At 32.2% G+C, this 20,047-nt stretch overlaps 1 protein-coding gene across 1 annotated transcript in view; it reads left to right on the top strand.

Moving 5' to 3' along the window:
- The window catches only part of Pburs (bursicon subunit partner of burs), a 318,093-nt gene that overhangs the window by 550 nt on the left and 297,496 nt on the right, over nucleotides 1-20,047 (top strand). The gene's annotated exons all lie outside the window — the stretch shown is intronic.

Genomic DNA, 20,047 nt, shown 5'->3' with positions numbered 1-20,047 from the left:
TACATAATAATTTCTAAGGGAGTGAGATAAAATCTTGCACATTCAGATAAAATAATACTCATTTTAAAATTTAGTCACCATAAAATAATAAGTCATGATAATGTACAAAAATAAATACTTTGCAAAGGCTGATACGTATTTTTTTGTTGTTGTTTTATGAAGCTGGAAAGTTAGGTTAATGAAGGTATTAATACAGCTCCTAGTGTCAAATAGTTTTTAAGTCGATTCTTTTATTCCGCAAATTAAAATTTGATAAGTACTTATTGATAAAAACCACTAATAAGTAGTAACTTTTATAAATGAGTGAAAAATGTAAGTAGGCAGACTACATAATATAATCTACACAAGAGTTACCTGCTTTAAGGATTATTATTCATTCGTCTTAAAGTCATAGTAGGCTTTCAGAAAAAGATACAAAGTGTATGATTCTGATGTGAAGCTTATTGGGTCCTCACTACAATGACGTATTCTTTTAATTTCTCTAATTTTTTAAGAAATTAAATAAGATTAAGATAACTTATGGCAAAGTGTTTGCACTAGTTGCATCACAATCAAGGTAGAACATGTGGACTAACAGTTTGACAGTAGAATCCTGTACAAGTAGAAGGTACATGCAAATGAATTTGTTTCTGTATGTATGTTATTACTTATGTTATTAAAAATAACTAAGTATGAGATGTAGGAGTTTAAAGTTAAAGAAATCTACACGGGAGGAATATGTGTTAAAAAAGTACACATATTTAAAAAAAAATAATCAATCAAAGTCATACCAGCTCCATGAGAAATATACCCCCACCTAACGGGAAAAAGTCAAACAAAAAAAAAAAAAAAAAAAAAAGTAATAAAGAAATTAATTTGGCCTAAAGAAGCAAAACATAGACAAAAGCATCAGCAATCCTCTTAAAGGAGCTTCAGCGAGGAAATTTAAGAGAACAGTTGTAATCTATGATATTATTTAAAACTTGCTGCTTCGGACGGTTCTTTTGTGTAACCATGTTGCCTGATAAAATTACGAGGTATTTCATCGCAAAGGTTGCACATATTTTACATAGGCATTTATAGAGTGTAGAGATTTAGAATAAAGTACGCCAGAGGCCAAATATTGCGATACGCGGAGCGAGAGAGAAGGCTGCTTAGTGAATCTCCCTTTGTCTTTGTCTACACGGATATATGTACTGTTGAATATAGGTGTAAGTATATACTACACACTGTTAAGGGGACTCAGTACATCGGCCGGAGTTTCTACTTTACGAACTTCACTATTGTGAGAAATTATGGTTAATGACTAATTATCTAACTGTTTAAATCCAAAATAAGGAGAAGATCCCCCACGCTGGAACTTTGAGAAATATATCGGGCCGAAATTCAATGCAATCCACTGCAAATTGAGAGAGAAAAGTTACATTTTCTGATCGTGAAAGAGTGTGCCAGTGTGCATAATCTGAAATGTAACTTTTTTCAAAAAGTAATGCACTGAATTATCTGAAATTTTGACAGAGTCTCTAAAATAAATAGACAAACGCCAGTTCTCTCAGAATTTTTGAAAATACACAGTTCAAATTATAAACTTACTCAACATATGCAGAATTATAGGTTATGTAATGCCGTTTACGACAAATATCAATTTTTTAAAAACTCAAAAACTGCAAAACTACGAAAACAGACGTGTTTACCTTTTAATTTTAGAGGCCCAGTTCAAATTTCAGATAATTCAATTCATAATTTTTTGAAAAAAGTTACATTTCAGATTATGCACACTGACACACTCTTTCACGATCAGGAAATGTAACTTTTCTCTCTCAAGTTGCAACGGATTGTATTGAATTACTGGCCGATATACTGAATCCCCTTAAGGGATTGTCCACTGCCATCAAAACAAATGTCTACTGAACTTGTTGATATTTTCTACTAAATGTTTACGGTAATAAAAAGAGAATATGAAAAAGTGTTTGGTTTTTGTAGAATACTATATTCTCCAAATTGTGTTTGTAGCATTTATATGTCAGTCACGAGTTTACGAACCGATTCTCATATTTCACTTTTTTAAAATAAATAATGTTAAATCGTACACCTGTGGTAAATAATAAAATAAATTGTAAAATAGTGTTTCTTTTTTTTAAGGCCGAAAAATTACCAATAAAACAACTTCGACAAATTTAACTTGCCGTTTCTATGCTCTGTTGCAGTTTATTTCATTTTTAACATAATGTATCAATATTATTAAATTTTATTAGATTATCTGCGAATTAAAATTTACATGGGACAAAGCTAATAGCCTTGCAGTTGCTTACTACAACAAATTTTAATACTAGTTACATCTGCAGGGATCATTTTCCACATCAATGTTTTTATGATAGAAATTTCAAAATGGCTCTTAGAGGTGTACAAGCGCAATATTGATATATTTATCATCGTATCAATTGGTACACATGTAGATGGCGGCACTTTTATACAAGCTGTGGGGACCTTCACACACTCATGTACACACTGCTCTCCGTCCTTCCCCAACCATCCGCTAGGTGTCTAACCATTTAAGTTAACCTTCTCGGAAGTGTCCGGATCTCATGTTGGTTAATATATAACGGCGTTTAAGATGAGCTCGGGTATCCCCACTGATATACGTGTCTAAGGCAGGGAGCACGTCATCAGCCTTACTGATGAGTCCTGGCGTGCTCCTGGGACGAAACATCAAACAATCTTTTCTCTCTGATCATGGCATCATTTGATCGCCATAAAGCACTCTTTAATACTATCCATGCCCTTTTTGATAGCAAATATACTTAAGACTTAAAATCAAAATTCACAGATTTTCTATTTTAAGAAATTTTCTTAAGAAGTAAGTAAGAATAAGAAAAATATCCTTCCCAGGTGCGGATCGTACACACCCTTCTGTTTACTAGACAGTTGCTTTACCACTTGAGATACCAATAAATTTATCAATATCGCTTGTATACTTTTTATAATCATTTTAAAATTTCTTATTTATCTACAAGCCTTAGAATCATTTTCCAATATATCTATTGAAATTGAGCTTGAGGTGAAACAATTCAAAAATTAAGAACGGGAACTTACCTAAAACTTACGGTGCGAGTAAATGTACGTCTCCTTGGTAACACAGTAATATAAAATAAAGCATAGTGCTGCATGCGCATAGCACTATAAGTAGGCAATTACTTATCTGGGTTAAAAATTTGAATATTAAAATCGATTTTCCCAAAAGACTGTAAAATCTATGACCATACATGTACTGATAAAGTTTAAAAAAAAAAAAAATTATGGCACATGATTTCCAACTTATCCGACTGTATTTCTGTCTCACTTGCCATCCATATACATGAGTGACAACACAGCGTCTACCTCAACTGGGCTAGCAGTAATTGCTAATACAAGCGCGTAATTTTAGGTCGAAGACAGCCAAACATTTAACTTGGGCAAACAAACTCTTAATAGAATTAAAAGCATGTTCACATTCCATACATCACAAAAATTTAACTTTCGCGCTTCAAACCTGATACAATGAATTTGAAACTGTACAAATATCTTGCATGAAGCGATTATAATATGTAATGATTCCAATAAACGAACGCAACTCACTAACGTTTGTACGTGGTAACATGTTCTTAACTGCTTCAAATTTTGCAGGATCATTATGTAAACCATCTGAATCGAAAATAAATTCACGGTACGTCATTTTGTTTTCAAAGAAAATACATTTTTCTCAATCGATTTTAATGTTACGGCATTTTGAAATTTCCAAAACAGTATGTATTTATTCAATTAAACTTTTTTTTTGTATCTGCTGCCAACCTCAAATCAGCTTGAAAAACTGTAACTTCTTTAATTTTACCAAACCATGAGATCATATTTTCTTGTCAAATAGCAGGTGCAACCGCTGTACCAAACATTAAATGCCACGCTCGAAATGAACTGCGCTGCGTTTTAATCGCAAGTTAATCGGAACAAGTAGTTGTTAATACGCCTTAGTACAATCAATCTGAGCAAAAAATTTACAGCCACCCAACTTCACTAAAAGTTCGTCTATAGTTAGTAATGGGTACTCATTTACTGTAAGCTGAGTATTTACCGTTACTCTGTAATCGCCGCAAACACGGACAGTGCCATCTTTTGTAAGCATCAGTACGATGGATGTAGCATACTGTAATGAGTCCACCTGCTCCAAAAAACCTTGTTTCTTCGAAGACTCCACAGCTTGGTTGACCAAAGGTGTAAGTAGTAACGGCACCCCATGTGACCTGACAAAAACAGGTTTAGCGTCCGGCTTCAACGTCAAGGTTACAGTGCCTACTAATCCTGTTATTGGTTAAAGATCATGTAAAATCAGATTTTTATATCTTTTAGTAAATTCTCGTGCTAGTGAATCTTTATCAGAATTCTTGTATTTACAAAAACTGACCGGTAAAACCAAAGTAAATAAGCTGTAAACATCTTTGCTCTGTATAAAGTGTCTAATCTATTTACAACCACATACAAGCTAACGGTTTATATCAGTTACATACAGATTCAAATTAAATTCTACATTCTAGTACAAAATAGCCTCTTTTTCTTGCAAGCCATCGTGAGATGACCGGGCTTACCACAGGCACTGCAAATAATAGTCTTAGGCAACTTACAACCGTTTGCTTTGTGGCATGTATTACCACATCTATAACAGTGTGTCTCACTGCTCAACTGAATGGAAGTTTGCTGGCTCTTGAAGTTTTGCTTGCCTGATTTCTCGTAATTTTTTGTCAGTCCATGTACGTAACTTTAATTTAGTTGATTTTCATCACATATTTGAGAGGTTTCTTTCTCACACATCTTCATGGAAATAGCTGTTTGTAAAGCCTTCCTAAAAGTGAGATTCTTTGTTTCTGTTGAGTCTATTGTACATTGATACCAACGTGTATATATGTATATGTATAAGAGATGGACTAGGGGCACCACCTCTGGTGGATTGCAGGTGTATGAAAGAATCACCAAACTCACAACTTTCACGGACAATGAGTTTTTTCAAGGCGGTAGCAAAATCCTGTACTGACTCTTCAGTTTGTTGCTTTCTGCAGTTGAACTTGAAACTTTCAGTGATCTCTGAAGCAACTGGCACATATATTTCTTGCAATTTCTCTGTTAACTTGGCGTACTTCTTTTTATCTACGGTGGCTATGCTGAATGTGTCGCACAGTACATCATGAGCCTTCTCACAAACATGAGGCAGTGCATATGCGACTTTAAGCTTCTCATCTATTACTTGCATGATGCTCAAAGCCTCTTTCAATCTCCTTAGCCAACGATCCCATTGCAACGTTTCTTATTTATACAAGGATATTATGTAAGTACTATTGATTAAAACGTTTTTTTGTAACGTACCATTCGAAGGCTTGTGCATGACTCCGCTTTCAATTTCCCTGCTCACTCTTACCATTCTAGATACATTTACATACAACGCAGATGCAACAGTCTCCATACACACATATGTTACGCAAACCCAACACTAACCATACACTTAATACAAGTATGAATACGGTACACTTGGTGCAGTTAATTTATTTTTAACATAGACAGTGACTTTTACATTAAAGGTACACTTTTCATTTTTCAACCTTTATTCATACTAACATTTGGAACAAAAAGTTAAGTCGTTTAGTAAAAATTTCATACTACAATAAGAGCAGACCATGGATTAGACCAAATGTATGCACCTGAAACTATATATTGCATAGGTCTATTAGACGAATACAGAGCAGAACCAGTGCTTCTGAAAGTGGCATTTAAACTTGCGGGAAATTCAAAAGTAGAGAAAATCTGAAAAAATAAAAAAATAATTCAACTATAGCATGTGAAAGTCATAACAAACTTTAATGAACATAGTGATGGTAATGAAATGTTTTTTTAGTTATCAGTTAAACAATAAATGTCAACGTCATATGACCTTTTTAAAACGTATTTTTTTTTAAATATTACAATCAGCTTGGATTTTACAGAGTTAAAGTGAATTATAAAAAGAATTGTTAATCATAAGAATGACTAAGGTGTGCTTTAATTAATTACCATTCACGTTTTATGGTGTAAGTTATAATGCTTTTGTGATACGTGAGCAGGAGTAAAGCTATATATAGGTAACAACACACTTTTGTCACTTTAAAGTTGAAAGCATCTCGCAAGATAGCAGACAACATAGGTTATGTTTACTATTATTGTCAGTCAACGTTGTGGCATTTTTAAGTATGACAAAAGTATTTATCATTACTAAGTCTTAAATGATCAATTTGGTTCAAAAACAACGTCAAGGAGTCCATGTACGTTTTGCTAATCGGGTAGCCGAAGAATTAAACTTTGTTTAGAAAAGTGGGAGTACACCTTGTGACATAGCTTATAACTACAGTTTTTTTTTCATTTTTGCATGTACTAACATTAGTCCAAGATATAAGCGTTGATCGTCCTTGCATGATATTATTCTCTTAAATTACACTTCTGTACTGGTATTACTTCGTGGCACTTTTTATTTTAGATGCTTCTAAACAACATTGATATTTACTATAACAACATTCCACTTCAACAATTCATAGATTTTCTAATTATAAAATCATGCATTTTTCGTCTTTAAGACAGCGTTTCACCCTCTTCAAACCAATTACTGAGATACAAAATATTTTTGGAGTCAGAAATCGGATTCTCTAAAAAATAGTTGTCATCTTTACAATAATGGTTTTTACATGAGGTACTACACGTAAAAAAACCAATATTATCGCACAATAATGAGAATCAATTCTTATGAATGGGTTGTTTCATTCGATACAGGAATAAGAATGTATTATATACATTCTTATACAACCACGCTCTACACGTAATAGTGTTACGGTCAAAAATAAATGGTATATCTTTATGCTTACCGAAAAAAATTCTCTGTAAACTTTAACATGTACAATCCACAGTCAGTTAAATTTGTCTACTAGTAGACTGATAGAATTAGACTTTTCAAAAAATTAATTCCTATAAGCGAATAAAAAATTGGAATAGTGAGATAAATGTGGTAGAAATTGCTGCAACCAAAAATGAACCTCTGAATTTGTCAGCAAAGTGCCCAAAAAAATGGTAAAAGTGCCAAAATCACCTAAATCGCGAATAAATCGAAAACAGTAATAGATGGAAAAAAAGTTGAATACAAAAAAAATGCGTCTTTCCAAGCCGCACAAAAGTAGCCTTGTTGAAATTAATTTTACTAAATAGTTTTTTTGCAAAGTGCAAAAAACCACAAATTCGGCCGTTTTTTGAAAAATTCATAACTCAGTCCCATTTAAATATGAAGAGCTGAAAATTTAATACAATGTTTCTTTTGTAGTCCTTAACATATTCTCCAAATTTCAAGATGATACAATTAATAGTTTTTGCAAACCATCGTGTTGAAGAAAAAATGGTCCCTTCGAAAAATGGCTCTAAAAAAGTTTTGAGACCACTTACGGCCATTTTTCAAACGCGCTGCTCTTCGTCAAAAGTTAGTGTTTAACATGCTAAAATTTCATAATCTCATCTTGTTTAGAAGTACTGTTAAAATTGCATTGAAAAACAGTGATTTTTGCAGGAGGCCAACGGCGGCGCGTGGTGGGGCGAGCTACCGAATTAGGCCACGCCCACTTCCTCGTTGAGCGCTGGTGCACTTTCAAGCGTGTAAGCTTAAAATGACTACGCGTTGTAAAACCAACGATATCTCTGGAACTAACTATCAGAAATTGATGTTTTTTTTTTTAATCTGGGGTAGCTTTCAATAATATTGAGATTGCGCGTATCGAAATATTAATAAAAATGATTATTGTCATGGAAAAACGGTACTTCTGAAAATTATTCTACTAGTTGTTGCAAATTTTAGTACTTTTGTAATAGATTTTACATATTTTCATTTCCTGACTGTATGTATGTCGTAATTATTTTTGGCATTGCAGTAAATAACAATTATTATTATTATTATTGTTATTATTATTGTTATTATTATTATTACTATCATTATTTTAATACTTACAAAAATATTAATTTGTACATACAGGAAATAAGTTTTATAATGTGTTTTTAGACACGTACGTTAATAGCTTCTCATTTATGATGACTAATCTTTCGTTAAATGTTGAAATACGATTTATTCGCCAAAAAAACATATTTTTTGAAATAAAAATTTTTTAATTTTTTTTGTCACATACTCGTGTTACGACAAAATTCTTCTGCACTTCGACAATTTATGTAGATACTAGTGCAGAGAATACTGTTGGGGCAAAGAGAAACTGGCCACACAAATACATAGTAATATAATGTGGAAAGTATAATCCGCTTTCGTAGGCTCTGGGCTCAGAGGAGTGTGCGTGGTTCTCAACAGACATCGTAAGTGGGAAGCTATTAACGTACGTGTCTAAAAACGCATTATAAAACTTATTTCCTGTATGTACAAATTAATGTTTTTTTAAGTATTGTAATAATGATAATAATAATAATAATAATAATAATTATCATAATGATTGTAATTTATTGCAACGCCAACAATAATTATGACATACATACAGTCAGGAAATAAAAATATGTAATATCTATTACAAAAGTACTAACATTTGCAACAACTAGTAGAATAATTTTCAGAAGTACCATTTTTCCATGACAATTATTATTTTTAATAACATTTTAATACGCGCAATCTCAATATTATTGAAAGCTACCCCAGATTAAAAAAAAAAAACATCAATTTCTGATGCTTAGTTCCAGAGATATCGTTGGTTTTACAACGCGTAGTCATTTTAAGCTTACACGCTTAAAAGTGCGCCAGCGCTCAGCGAGGAAGTGGGCGTGGCCTAATTCGGTAGCTCGCCCCACCACGCGCCGCCGTTGGCCTCCTGCGAAAATCACTGTTTTTCGATGCAATTTTAACAGTATCCTAAACAAGATGAGATTATGCAATTTTAGCATGTTGAACACTAACTTTTGACGAAGAGCAGCGCGTTTGAAAAATGGCCGTAAGTGGTCTCAAAACTTTTTTAGAGCCATTTTTCGAAGGGACCATTTTTTCTTTAACACGATGGTTTGCAAAAACTATTAATTGTATCATCTTGAAATTTGAAGAATATGTTAAGGACTACAAAAGAAACATTGTATTAAATTTTTAGCTCTTCATATTTAAATGGGACTGAGTTATGAATTTTTCAAAAAACGGCCGAATTTGCGGTTTTTTGCAATTTGCAAAAAAACTATTTAATGAAATTAATTTTAACAAGGCTACTTTTGTGCGGCTTGGAAAGACGCATTTTTTTTGTATTCAACTTTTTTTCCATCTATTACTGTTTTCGATTTATTCGAGATTTAGGTGATTTTGGCACTTTTACCATTTTTTTTGGGCACTTTGCTGACAAATTCAGAGGTTCGTTTTTGGTTGCAGCAATTTCTACTACTTTTATCTCACTAATCCAATTTTTTATTCGCTTAGAGGAATTAATTTTTTTTTCAATGGTGTGAAATCTGTCTTATTCTATCAGTTTATAGATCACATCTATGCTTACTGTTTTTATTTTTATCTTGTCTGAATCTGTTTTTTTGCTGAATAAATGTTCTTAAACATTGTTTAATGGCATTTTTCAATGCTTCAGTAACGTAATTTTTCATCGACTTTAATACTAAAATACGTGGACTAGAAAACATATAATTATGCCACTTTAAAGTGTTAATTTAAAAAATACCACAAACAAATAACGTGTACGTAAAAATCGATAAATAATAACGTATTCAGTACTATAACGCTACGACACCTCAGTGCGGGTAAAGGCCGCTTTCTGCGGCCAAAATTCCAAAATTAAAGTTTTTAGTTATGGTTTTTTTGTCATCAAGTTGGCTTTAGGAGTCCTCAAAGAGACAAAAAATGTTTGGAGTTAGGTCTCTTGCCTCAAATCCCTTCCATAATCTTAGTCTGCGTGTGGACGTTACGGCACGTGTAGCCACGCGTAGGGAAAATCGATTAATAAACGCTTGCATTGAACACGTGTGAAAGTTTTACTGCAAAGTAAACCTTAAACAAAAAAATGGATTCTACATTTAAAGGAAGGTACAATACTTAAAAAAATTTCTGCTTATAAAATACTAAACAGTAAATTGTTAAAAAAAGATATGCCCAGACAGTGTTCTATTATTTTTTTTTTTGTTGTCTACGCAGTCGAGTGAGAACTTTTTTATCTCAAAAGATCCTGCTCTTTAAGTTATTGAAAGTTGTTAATAATATTATTATGTACCAAAAAAAAAAAATTAGCTGCCCGTAGCTGCCCGTTGAGTTTTTTTGTATATTTATTTACAAGAATGAGCAAGTGAGACGGCACATATACGCACCTGGAACTACCTAATATAACTGTGATGTGCGTGTGCGTATGTGTGTATGTATAAGACTTTCTGATTTGTCGTGCGCGCGCCACGCCAGGAACTTACACACACACACACACACTCACACACACACATACCCTATGTACAGTTGCAATTACATAAAAGATCAGAAGTGCCCCATGTTTGAAACGAATTCACTGTAAATATTCATTGTGGATATTTAATGTAATAGTTTTATTTGTTTTTTTAGGATCCAGTAGTTCAACGGGAGATGAAATAACAAGATTAAAACTGTTTAATATAATAAATAAAGAAATTAAAAAAAAATCAAGGATATACATATATATATACATATATATAATGATAGAAAATTTCATGTATAAAACGCATAAATGTTAGTACATATTGTCAAATGACGAGCAAATGAAAATAGCAAAATTGATATCCAAGATGAAAAAGAGGTGGAATGATAGCAATCGAACAGAACAAAATTTCCAAAGGAAGAATCAAGATTGGCTATCAAAACCAGCAGATTTACACAAATCAGAGGAAGAAAAATCTGTTGCAAAGCAATCTACCTCAGGTCGTCCAGAAATGAGTTTTTCAGAGTGTTCTGATCGTAGTAAACAAAAAAAAACTGAAAATTTACGACCAATAGTATCAACAGTTGAACTTTTTTATGCTGCAAAATGTAAATTGCGGGCTAAAGGTAAGGCAGATTTTGCTATGGTAGTAGATGATATTACAAAAAGTAGTCCTACAAAAGCTAAAAAATATAGAGAAAGTTTGCAGCCTTCAAAAAAGATTTTGGCTTAATTGTTAACGCACCAAAAGCCGGTAGTGGAACTTCAAACAACGGAAAAACGGCTCGAGGTTCTTTTGAGAACTATCAAAAATCTACAAAAATAATAGGAATTGATCAAGATATCGTATATTGTTTTTATAATATTTTGCAAACTATCACCTGTGGTCATGGTATACACGATTAAAATTTCCGCGAGTATGCTGTAAAATTAGCAAAAGATATTGTACAAAAATATCCCTGGTGTTACATGATCACATAAGTTCACAAAATTTTAATTCATGGCCCAATAATAAAAAAATATTCAGTGTTGCCTATTGGTCAAACGTCTGAAGATGTGCAGGAAGCCTGCAATAAATCCTTTAAAATTTATTGTGCAAATTTTGCAGGAAAACATTATCGTTAAAAGACAATGGAGGATGTCTTCAAACGATTTTTGATTGCATCTTATCTTTGCTAGCCCTGGTAGCACAGTCTTTGCAATTCTAACGTACTTCTTGCACAAGATTTACATTGACAGCAAAATTGTGTAAGTCTGCATCTAGTCTGCTTCCAAGTAAGTAAGTAAGTAAGTAAGTAAGTAAGTAAGTAAGTAAGTAAGTAAGTAAGTAAGTAAGTAAGTCAGTAAGTAAGTAAGTAAGTAAGTAAGTAAGTAAGTAAGTAAGCAAGTAAGCAAGCCAGCAAGCAAGCAAGCAAGTAAGTAAGTAAGTAAGTAACGTTTATAAGACCATGTGGTTATAACCACGTTCGGTCTTAAATTTTAATTTTACAGAGTATAATATAAAATGCGCAAAAGTTACAAATTAGTTGACAAAAATAGATTTACATTTGAAATGGAGAGAAAAATTCATTAATAAATAAAAATAATGTATGAAAAATAGAGATTGAATTAAAAATAAAGGTACAGAATTAAATACAAGTTATATAAAAACAAAAAAAAAAAAACAGAAAAACCAAAACAAAATTAAAGAAAGTGACGGTCAAGTCGCATGTATTGGTTTAAATTTATATGAATAAGTTTAAATTTATATGAATTAGTTTAAATTTATGTGAATCCAGTGTAGAGTTTATAAATGTAATGTGTGATTAGTTAATCAGGAATAATAAAGGGCGTAAAAATAGTTACAGCCTGGGGGATAACCTGCATTCAAAACTCCAGTCATTTTTATCAAGAATAAGGAGGATGTTGAATAAGGACTGTTTGAAACTATAACTCAAGGCTTTTTAACCCAAGATCCTTGCGTAAGAAGTGCACAAATCATGGGTTTGTACTTGTTTCCTATAAAAAAATATATAACAGTATTTTTCGACTTCCTATTCTTTTTCTGCACTTTGCAGCTTAACACTTATTTGCAATATTATAAAAATAAAATCCACAGGTATAATTTTTATTGGTAATGATTTCTCTTATATAAATCAGAGGAAATTGTTTGCGAAAAACATACTATTAGTGTTTAGTGAAAAATGTACTGTTTGTATTGGTAAATTATTAAAAATTCTAAGCTCTCGTATCTGTCATTATATACACGCATATATGTTTCTCTATTTAATGAAACAGTTTTCTTGGCTGATTATTTCAACCCCCCTTTGTCACGATATCTTGACCTTTCCAACCACACTGCCAAGTAAGGAACAATTTGCTTGTTTTTTTCAATAAGTTTATGGTGTATTCGTTATGAGGAGCACTTATACCCCACGCCAAATATTTATATTTGCACCTCATACTCGTGCCATGACACCCGATAAATATTTTATTTTGCAATAAATTTGAATCAATTTGTTAACTAGTGATTTCATTATAGTATACATTTTATTTATGTTTACAATCTAATATATCTTTTTTTTTCGTGCCACTTAATTATTTCAATCCTTTTGATCCAAATTTTATCAGAGAAAAGTGTAAATACGTTTGTTTTGTTATCTATAGTTGTTTTTCTGACACATTAACAAATCTTGAAGTTTAAGTATTGTATACATTCGAAGTAAAAAAAAAACTTTTTAAAAGTATTTAAAATATAAAATAGTGTTGATTCTATACGCAATAAATAAAAATAATTTTAAAAGCAAAAACAAATGTTTTTAAAAACCGTGTCAATAATTAAAATGAACAGCATCAACCTTGATACGGTGCGAAACTAAAATTTCTTTTTCGAGTCGGTAGAAGTATGCAAAAACAATAAGTTTTAACCCCAAATTATTAAAATTTGACCACAGGGCTCTGAGACACGACCGATCACATACAAATACACATACATACATAAGCACACATGTACATACATTTTTGAATTATGAACTATTTTCATTCTTAACACTATAAAAAACATACGCAACTGAAATCCAGAAAATTTTTTTTTCACCGATACAATAAAATTTCCTTAGTGAGTTAGCAAAACTTGTGAATTCATAGTATTTTCCTAATTTTTTCATATATAAAGGTAATTTGTGGTCTTTTGGTGCCGATTGTACATAAAAAAATGTCAGTGCACAAAAGTAAATGTCTTCCATAACCCTGTTAAAAAATCTCAAGAAATTTCTGATGTTAAAATCTCACTTCAGAAATTTCTTTACAATTTCTACACCAGCAAAAATAAAGAAATATGTTATTACAAGCAAAATAAGTCAAAGTCATAGTTAAAACAGCTTGTGTCAATTATTGTCTTCCAAGAATTCTGCAAAATTCTGCAACAAGGAGGAGTGCATCGAATAAAAATAATAACGCAGTGGATTGACCGTCAGATTTATGCACTTCTTACGCAAGAGTCTTGCGCAGTTGCCTGCACGCAAATCTTGCGCAAATCTGCCGTTAGTGGAAGTGCATCAAGTCATAATGACAAAGCACTCGACTAATCGTCAGATTTGTGCACTTCTTACGCAAGAGTTTTGCGCACTTACGTGCACGCAAATCTTGCGCAAATCTGCCGCAATCAGGAGTGCGTTGAGTCAAGACGAATAACGCACTCGACTGATCGTCAAATTTGTGCACTTCTTACGCAAGAGTCTTGCGCACTCGCCTGCACGCAAATCTAGCGCAAATCTGCCGCAAAGCATCTTATGCATTTGTCATGCATCAGAATTACACAAGATCCCGGAAGCAGACCAGGTGCAGACTTACGCACTGCCAGTGCGTAAGATTGTGCTACCAGGGGCACCTTGAAATGTGAATAATAGAATAGAAGATAAACAATCTTATGACAGTTCTTCCGTTTCTGAAACAGATATGGATGAAGATAACTGTGACCGATATAAGGTAGACTATGAACATTTTTTCATGTAATATTTAATAAATTATACATATTTTATCAACTCAAATTGAATACTGCACTTCCAAACTAAAAATTTGTAAATTACTCTTTAATTTTAATAAAAATATATCAATACATGAAAAAAAAAGTTTTTTCATTGTATAACATCACCATATTGCTGTTTACTATTTTGAATTTTTTAATTTTTAATAAATTTTCAGCTACTTAGCCTCAAAATCTCAACAAAAAAATTCTTATTCAATTGTCAAAGTTCTGTGATTCTTATAAGTTTTTTTATATGACATGACGCCATATTAAGTCGGACATTTGGGATTCACTATTTTTGATAACAGATTTATGATAAACGACCCTAAAAACCCCAATATACCAATTGATAGATCATTATAAGTTATAGATCATCATCTAATTCGTAATCAGCGACCCCTAAAACCTATAAATTGACATGCATTTTGATTATGTTGAATAAAATATGCTATTCTACGTAAGGAGGTAGTCAATAGGAGAGGAAGGGGTGGCTTTTCAAACTTTTAATATTAAATTCGTTATCAGCGACTTCTAAAACCTATAAATTGTCATGCATCTTGATTGTGTTGAATAATATATGCTATTTCACGCGAGGGGGTAGTCAATGGGAGAGGGAGGGGGTGGATTTTCAAATTTTTAATATCAAATTCGTAATCAGTGACTACGAAAACCTATAAATTGATATGCATCTTGATTATGTTGAATAATATGCGCCATTTCACGCGAGGGGGTAGTCAATAGAAGAGGAAGGGGGTGGCTTTTTAAATTATTAATATCAAACTCGTAATCAGCGACCCCAAAAACCCCTGCGTAAGAAATTTTAAATCAATCACTTGATTTTTTGACTTTTGGCCGCACAAACCGGTCTTCTGTCGCACTGTGCGACGTACAATACTTGCAGCTTCAAAAGTTTTTTGTATACTTAACGTGATCTAGGTACACTGCATGGCTAAATAATATTACTTTTGGTTATGTGAGCACTATTACCACAAAGCCTTTTTTTCGGTCTAAGAGACCTACAAAGTAGCTCCTGAGGAGTGGAACGTCTTCTCCGGTTGGATGGTTATGTTGCAAACACTATTTTTCATTGTCAAGGGCGCAGTAAATGTTGATATTATAAAAAACGCTCTGGGTGGGGCACTAAAAAAAGTGCATTTCGTGAGATAAACGCTATCACCTCCAGGGTGAAGGGTAGCCACGGTTGGATGGTGCTTACGTGGCGAGCACTATTCTTTCCACTGAAAGGAGCAGTAAACGTCTAAATGTTACGAAAAACGTCTCGAGATAGGAAAATACTTTGAACGATCATTGAGTGTGTCTTGGCACATACCTTTTGCTATCTCTTATCTCTTGTTTTGAACCACGCATATTTCCAAGTACGTTGTAAAACCACACATTTACTATCATTTTTAAGTAATACAGAAGAGCGTACACAGTCTTTCACATGATAAAACAAACATTATTAAACGTTTTTGTATTCGTCTTTTTGAAACTAATTATGTGGCACACAGTTTTTTCGTGCACGCTTACTTCACACTTTGTATCCTAGTAAATTCTGTTACTCAGGGCGAATACTTATTTGCATTAGAAGTGCAAGAGAAAACTATTTCACAACGGCAGATACGGTACATGCAAAGCAGTTACACGATCTTTTGAATCGTCGCACTCTCTCTGCATTCAACGTTTTTCTTAATATTGTGCAAGAAATTGAATTTTTTACACGAGAAGTAGTATGGGAATAAAAACTAATAAGTTATAAAAAAACCTCTGTTTTTCATGCACTTCTACGAAATGATTTGCGTGGGATAGATGCGCATAAGTGGCGTATGGATGTAATTTTTTATAAGTACCGTGAGTGAAGCAAATGTTTAAAATCACTTGAGATAAGAAAACTACATTTTAAATAAGTCTCAGCCTACATATGTTTATTACACACGGTCTGGATCTGGTAGACAATATTCATGAGAAACGCACAATGATGTTTTCTACCCCAGGAATTTTCGGTTACTTTCAGACAGTCACTGTTTCTAAATAGAAAAAACATTTTTGACACTGATAACCATTTAGCCATGTGAAGTGACCAATACGTTAAATAATCTGCTAAGTACAGCAAAGGAAGAAATGAGCACTAGTAATGGAACCTACTACAAAAATATTAAACATAAGAACATGGAACCATGTTAGTACTAGAACACAATATTTTTAAAAATAAAATTAGGAAAAGATTTTGTTTATCATTCACTCACTTTCTTCTCTCAAGATTTTTTCTACTTCCTTTTGTAATTTTACGCGTGTAAGACATGTCTTAGATAGTACATTACTTCCAGGTTTTCCCAGCGAATATAGATAACAGGTGACTTCCAACAGCCAAGGATCGTTGTAATTAACAGTATACACAAAATATTTTAGAAATAACATTTTTATGTTGTGATACAGTACATAACTGTGTTAATCTCTACAAATATATTGTGCCTCTTACTTGCGAAAGCTGCAATTGTTTTAATTACAGTACGATATAGCTTCACCACTTATATGTTTTTTTTTTCATAATCATCCCAAACATAAATTATCGTAACGAATAAAAATAATGACTAATAATAAGAATTTTTAAAGTTTTGATTTGTAAGAAGTAATAAAATTTAATAAATAATACTACTTTTATTATCAGTTATTATAATTTTTTCTTATCGTAAATGTCATTTATAAAGCATAGTAAAAAAAGGGAATGGAAAGAACTTTAACCGTTAATTATTACTATTCAATACTTGGTTTTTGAAAGTTGTAAAAAAATTATAGTTATTTTAACTGTGAACAGCAGTTCATCTACATTGTATTGTGTTAAAAATCAGATGAAAAACAATAGTAGAAAATAATATAAAATAATAATTTTTGGGCACATTTGTTGTGCCAATCGAACTCACCAACAAAAAAAACTAATAAAAAGTAATAAAAAGTTTTAACAATAACTTGTGACAGATAATTGTGTATAGTAAGTTTTATTAGTTGTCTTAAATCTAGAGTTTATACACAGAAATCGCTAAAAATGAAGTGTTGCCTTTATATATCTACAACCTATATCTATAACCCATTTTTACATTTTATGAAAAAAATTACCTTCTTTTGATTTGCTGGAAGCAATAAGAAGTCCTTTTTCAAGACATCGTGTTCCCTATGACAGACTGTAACTCGACTGGTCTATTGCAACTCCTTGCACAGGCCTGTACAAAAGAACATGTTGAAAAAGTTGCTTCTTTTGCGATCTGCATGGCTTATGATTTTAAATTATATGAAGTTCATGTAGAAATTTTTTATTGCATCATTTCCCTAAGCATTATTCGCTAGACATTGCAAATTTTGTGAACATATATGTATTGATATTCCACCTTCAACTGGAGGGGCAGGGTATATCACTTTCCTTGATGAAATAAAGTGATAGATTTACTGACGCATTAGTCATAACTCAGCTTCTCTTTAAGATATGAAGCTTTCCCTGTTGTATGACTCCGGTAAAACATATTAAAACCTGGTATCAATTTTCAGCAGTATAAATGGTGATTAATTGCATGATATAAAGTATTATGAGTTCATCTTTACATATAATTTTTATACCAGTTTTAACAATGTAAAAATCATAGTAAAAACGGTTCTGATGAACCGCAAATATTATATAATTTATAACCTATAAAAAGGATATAAGATATAATAGTTTTTTATGCAATTATTTTCCTATAATTCTTTATAATTTAATACCGATATGATCCATATAAGAACAAAATGTTTTTATTTTGTTGATTTATTTTACTGGGTTGTATCCCGTAATGTCTATCAAAAATATGAATGATATGTGGTTTTTTTTTATATCTTATATACCAGTTTTTTTCTAGGTATTGTTATTTGTCCTTATAAGGACATTTTAGTAGTTTTTTATACTACATTTTTTATCGGCAGTTTGCGATACGTCCAGTATAAGTTTTTATGAAAAAAAACTTATTGCAAATTTATTTCGGACAATATTGTCACGTATACTTATATCTAGTTTTATGGAATTGTCCCAGTGCAAATGCACATACATAACATCATTATATATTCCAACCTCTAAAGTTGTATCAGGTATTCCACAAAAAAAGGTGTAACATATAGATTTTTTTATTTGATGGTTGACCGATTGAGTAACATTGTCTCTATATCTACTGCAAAACGTATTGAGGTGATCACAAATTTGATATGTTAATACTTTCTTTCATATCGAATCATATTTTTGAATTATTTTTATTAATTTTTTCCCCTGTAACACTCCTCCACAATATTTGTAACAAATATTAGTACGTATTTATAAAAATTAATGATTGTGCCCCTTAGATTTTTAATAAATTTTCGTTTAAAAAAATTTGTACCGATTTCAAATATTTTATAAAATATTGTCAAATACTACACGTGTAATTTCAGTATATTTTGTGCTACGTCTTATCAGGTTTTCCCTAAAAAATTGAGATCTACATACCGGGAATACCCATATCTGTTAAGTATGTGTTTTTTACATAAAACTTTATAATTTTAATGCGACCATGCGATATCGATTGCGCATGCGCTGATTTATCAGCCATCAGCCAATCAGCTCACTCGTCTTGTAAGTCCCGTGCAAGTCGAACGTACGCAGATGGATTCACAACATGGCGAGAAGTGAACACGTGTCTTATGTATTAATTTGCTAATTGTAACTTATCGTACGCATTATTATGTGAGTTATATTTGTTTATTCTGTAAAAGTTTAGTAGATATTATACTTATTACAATAAAAGTAGGATTACTGTGATTTCGACAAATTTCAAAGCTGTGTTAACCCTAACTTCAACGGCATCTGTTGCGCAATTGCTTTTTCGTAAGTGTTATTAGATCGATTTATTAAACATAGCAGTCTTGCACTGTATGTTAATTATATCATTATAAAATTTTTTTAACAGCTCTTACATCACATTAAAGTATACAGGCTATATCAGAACAACACTTTTATACGAGAACTATGTTTCTATATGTGAAATCGGATGACGGTTTGTTCCATACACTTACGGATGCTGACATCCCTAAATTAGAGGTTTCCCATGGTAAATTCAAAAAATACACAGTCCATCATTCATCTGGGATAACGCCATTTGATGCTCTAATGATTTTTACTGCAGGTATGTACTTATTTAGATGATTATGATATGAATAAAACAGTTATTTAAGAAGACCTCATAAATCCCTATCCCAACCCATATACAAAGAAGAATCTAATGGTCTCACACGATAATTATCAGGTTTTACCATTTTTTTCTTATTTCTTTTATTGCAAATGAAATTTTGATAACTAGTATTTTTTAACACTTTCCTTTATTTTCCTTTTTTCTTAACGTTTTTTATGATGGGTAAAAAACGGATGGGACCAATTTTTACGTACACGCAAAGATGTAGGGTATTTTTAACTAAATCAGAGTGTTGCTAAAAGCGAGAGAGAAGGCTGCAAGAAGGCTTCTCTTGTTATCTCAGTTATCTCTTGTACTGCGCATATTTTCCTAGTGACAGGAAGACAAAATTAAGAGGGGAGCCTTCTCTCTTGTTTGTGGCAGCACCACACAGTACG

Source organism: Copidosoma floridanum, unplaced genomic scaffold, assembly GCF_036245765.1.
Source record: "Copidosoma floridanum isolate Cflo_tuat_1 unplaced genomic scaffold, Cflo_Japanese_pri ptg000027l, whole genome shotgun sequence".
In the NCBI taxonomy this organism is placed as follows: domain Eukaryota; kingdom Metazoa; phylum Arthropoda; class Insecta; order Hymenoptera; family Encyrtidae; genus Copidosoma; species Copidosoma floridanum.
This window is presented reverse-complemented; position numbering and strand designations above follow the sequence as displayed.